Source organism: Etheostoma spectabile, chromosome 13, assembly GCF_008692095.1.
Source record: "Etheostoma spectabile isolate EspeVRDwgs_2016 chromosome 13, UIUC_Espe_1.0, whole genome shotgun sequence".
NCBI classification, from domain to species: domain Eukaryota; kingdom Metazoa; phylum Chordata; class Actinopteri; order Perciformes; family Percidae; genus Etheostoma; species Etheostoma spectabile.
In genome coordinates, this window is record NC_045745.1 from 449,048 (window position 1) to 453,875 (window position 4,828).

At 41.8% G+C, this 4,828-nt stretch overlaps 1 protein-coding gene across 18 annotated transcripts in view; it reads left to right on the plus strand.

Annotated features, from left to right (window-relative positions):
• Nucleotides 1-4,828, plus strand: part of picalma (phosphatidylinositol binding clathrin assembly protein a) — a gene marked incomplete at its 3' end in the record, with an annotated part of 40,804 nt that overhangs the window by 12,416 nt on the left and 23,560 nt on the right.

Sequence of the window (4,828 nt, forward strand, 5' to 3'; positions counted from 1 at the left end):
CACCTCCTGGGCACTGCCAGGTGCTCTTGAGCGAGGCACCGTGCCCCCCCTAACTACTCAGGGCACTGGTCCAGCTGGCGGCCCACTCACTCTGACATCTCTCCATTTGTGCATGAATAGGGCGTGCGTGCGTGAGTGCGTGCGTGTGTGTGTGTGTGCAGTGATACTAATAAACTACTGACAAAACGGAGTGTAAATTGTAACTGGGGATAAGTAAACAGTTTAAAATTATAAATTTAGGGTGACCATATTTTGATTTCCAAAAAAGAGGACACACGGCCTGGCCTCGTAACACAAATTCAGACAGGCTTCTCAGAGGTTACAGAACATGCTTTATTGTGCCTCAATGGTATAAAAATAACTTAAAATAAAATATGTAACGACCCGGAACAACACAATGGAACTTTTCTAATAAATAAATAAATAAGAAATAATGTTCAAAATATGACCTATTCTGTGTCAGCTTTAAAATCAAGCTTCAACTTTTCAATGTAATAAGATAAGGTTGTTCGGTGTCCACGTGAGCACATGGGACGGTATATGGAAAGTTTTTTTTGCAGTTCAACTGTGAAGCTGCACTTATGCTTTGGCATTTTGTATGCACTGCTGTTCCCCTGTCTGATCTGCTCCCTGTCTGATCTGCTCCCTGTTTGTGCTCCGCTGTCTGATCTGCTCCCTGTATGTGTGCGTCGCAAGGCAGCCTCTCAGGAATTACATTACGCAACAAAGTACCGTAGTATTGTGTGCAAAGCGCCAGTCAATTTAAGTACCGTAAATTCCGTACTATAAGCCGCTACTTTTTTCCCACACTTTAGATACTGCGGCCTGTACTACGACGCGGCTAATGCATGTATTTTTTTTTTTCACATCCCGCCAAAAGCTTTTTGCCTCGTAACAGTAGACCAATAAAATTGAGGAGTAGTTTACAGAGGTCCAATGAAATTTTGTGATAAATCAAGCGCACTTTCACAATTACATTATTGTAAATCAGTCATTTGTAGACTCACCCTCATCAACATGGAAAACGCTCGAAGAAAAGCATATGATGCAGCTTTTAAGTTAAAGGCGATCAATCTGGCCGTTGAAGAGGGTAATCGAGCTGCTGCACTAATCTTGGCATAAATGAATCGATGGTGAGGCGGTGGAGACGCCAGCGTGAGAAACTGAGTCAGTGCAAAAAGACGACAAAAGCTTTCAGAGGTATCATAGCAGATGGCCCGATCTTGAAAACGTTCTTGAAGACTGGTTAGCACGCAGAGAGGGGCGGCGCGGGTGTTTCCACCGTGCAGATCAGACTGAAGGCTAAAGCATCGCCACCGAAATGAAAATCGAAGTTTAGAGGTGGGCCATCGTGGTGTTTTAGATTTATGAGAAGAAAAGGCTGTCGTCAGGGCAACGCAAACTTGTGTCAGCAGTCCCTCCCGACTACGAGGAAAAACTTGCTAACTTCCGCACATTCACTCAAACCAAGATAGCGGAGAATTCCACGGGCCAGATGAGATCATAAATATGGATGAAGTACCTTTGACGTTCGACCTGCCTCTCACTGGACTGTTAATAAAAGAGGTGACTCGTCCATCACACTGAAAACCGTGGACAGAGAGAACGCATTTACTTGTGTTCTGAGCTGTACAGCATCGGACTAAAACTTCCACCGATGGTGATTTTTAAGCGGCTGAAATGCCAAAGGAAAATTCCCAAGAGAAATCGTGGTGAAAGTCAATAAGAAAGGTTGGATGATGAGAGTGAAGAAGGATTGGCTGGAGAGTGCTACGCAAAGCGACCAGGGGGATTCTTTCGCAGAAAAAAAGCAATGTCGTTATGGACAGCTGAGGGCCCATATCACAGATTCAGTGAAAGCTCATCAAGAGTACAAACTCAATTCCAGCTGTGATTCCTGGGGGTACCACTAAGTATTTGCAGCCACTGGACATCAGCGTGAACCGGGCATTTAAAGTGGCACTGCGCGTTGAGTGGGAGGATTGGATGACGAGCGGAGAGAAATCCTTTACCAAAACAGGCCGCATGCGAAGAGCATCTTTAACTCAAGTCTGCCAGTGGATCCTAAATGCGTGGAGCCGTGTCAAAACATCCACCATCACCAACGGGTTTCGAAAGGCTGGACTGCTGCGTGATGAAGAGGACCGCGTGCGCTCAAGTGAGAGCGACGACGAAGAGACTGAAGTGAGTGACGAGATCCTGAGGCTGTTCACTTCGGACACTGAAGAAGAGGACTTTGATGGTTTTAGTGCACAGGAGGAAGATCAAGACGGCGATTAATGACTTTTCCTGGTAGGCTGCAGTGTGTACACCGGTATATATTTTTTTACCAATCGTTAGGAGATGTTGGAATGTTGTTCGTGCACTGTTCAGTAAAAAAGCATACACAACGTTATTTGTGTGTTACCGGTACGTACAGTAGGCCTACGCATAATTAAAATTAGGCACTGTTCGGAAAAAAAGCATTCACAATATGTATTTGTTACCATACAGTAATTAAAAGTTAAAAACTCTCACGTGTAATATCTTTGTGTGAATCTCGTATTACAACGTGGGCCACCTGCGGCTTAAAAGCCAGTGCGGCCTGTACAAGTACAAAATTGATTTTCTTTCTAAAATTAGAGCGTGCGGCTTTTAATCAGGTGCGCGTTGTAGTCCGGAATTTACGGTACATGCTTAATGGTCCCATGAAAAACAGTGAAAACCGGACATTTTCACAAATTAGCTTAATTTATTTTAAGAGGACGTTTTGTCACCCTAATAAATTAATCCCACATCATTCATTTATGTATCAACATTGATTAGAATTCTTATTTTTAGGGGAAGCCCCGTTTGTTGTGTCTGTGGAGTTACCAGCTCCAAAACTGAAAGTTTGACCGCATGAAGGCTAGCAACTCTGCTGCAACTATCTGCATGCAAGATGTCAAAATATGAAGTCTGGAATTATTTCGGAATTTGACGAAACTGGTATATCACAAATTTCTGAGTTTGGCAAATCACCAAGGCCCTCATGTATAAAAGACTGCACTGCTTTCATACTAAAATATGGCGTATGCACAAAACTTGAAAAGTACGTATGTACAGAAATGTTCACATGTATAAAACCGGTCATATACCAGGTCCTGCACATATTAGCTTTATACATCACAATCAACTTGAAATAGAGCGCACATCGAGCCTCCCTTAAATGAATATACAGATGACTATAAATGTGCCCCTAACTTCATCTTTGTCCGATCACGATGGCTAATCTGCCTGGAAAAAAACACTTCACCGACTGTGAGATTGAGATGCTGATCACGGAGGTGGAGGCGAGGATACATTTTCTGTTTTGGAAGTTTATCATCAGGGTTAACCAAAAAGAACCAGAGAACCGAACCGCAGCAGATAAAAAAATAAAATAAAAAATAGATGCTTTCTGATTTCAAAGTAGAAATCAAGACCCAAGCCAACCCGACTTAGGAGAAGGAGAGGGGGGACCCATGTGAGCCAGCATCTCCACAGCAGGTGGCAGTGCGCAGGGATCCGCTTTACCACATACCTCTGATTGAATGGAATAATAAAATTAAATGGTAAATACAGTAACAGAAATATGTACAAAATTAAGAAAAGTGAACAGCAACTGGTTAAAACGTGTATGCCAAGTCTCACTTTTTCACATTCTGTTTATGACATTCAAATGGCGCGGCGAAACTGCTGCATTCGGCCCAATGTTTAATTCACACAGTTTCCCCACCCAACACTGTTTCTTTGTGGGGATCTTATGGTTGCACAGTAAGTAGCCTAAGATACTTCATTAGCGGGAAATAAGACTGAGTGCGCACAATAGCTATATATATTGATGGTGTGTATTCCCTACATGACCCGCACATTTTTTTAGGGCACTTTCATGTATATACATCACACATTGTGTGCTTACAAACCAGCGAATATAACCTTTTTGTGCATATGCAGGGTTTATACATGAGGCCCCAGAAAACTGTAAGTAATAGCTTAGCCTTCATTAAGTAGGATTGCCAGGCCTTTTGTGTTACATTTATATTTTTTGATGGTTGATGTGATTATCCAATCCATACAGACTTATTCCATTATATTATGATCTTAACTAAATGGTTTTAATTTCAGCTCCATGGTAAGAAATCAACAAAAATAAACTTTTGTGCGTTGGAACACTTATAACATAAGGTCATTTGGATACAGGAAAAGAGGGAAATTTAGTTTCTACTTGTCTGCACATGAGAAGACTTCATCTTGCCAATCTCATTTAAATTTATCTGTGCGTAATCAGTTCAGTGGCTTCAGTCAGATATATTTTAAGTTTACTATAACGTGTTTGTCTGATGAGCAAGAGCTGTAGGTTGTTGTTGATTTGTCTTCATACAAAACAAACTTCAGGAACAACCAGTGGAGAAAGTTGTTGGTGTGTTTGTACTGCCCACAGCCATTTCAGTTCTGCTGAAAAGGCCTTTGTTGTCACATGGGTGGCCTATTGTGTATGTAAAAAGCAAAAAGCCTTTTGTGTGACAGACACTGAGGAGGATTCATAGACCACCAATTTAAACAGCCCTCAATGGGTAGCACAGCCGCCTCATACACAACAGTTAACATTAAATATCAGCTCAAACAAGCTATTTCTATCGTCTCATGGATGTAGCTCTTTAGAGTGAGACGTTTTGGAAAGATTACTGCCTAAGTAGTGACAGTTGTTAGCTGGCCGCAAACTACAGCTGGAAATTAGTTGTAGAGGCTAAAGCTGCTCCGTTTACTGTAACGTTAATTAAGGGGGACTGTCCATATATATATATATATATATATATATATATATATA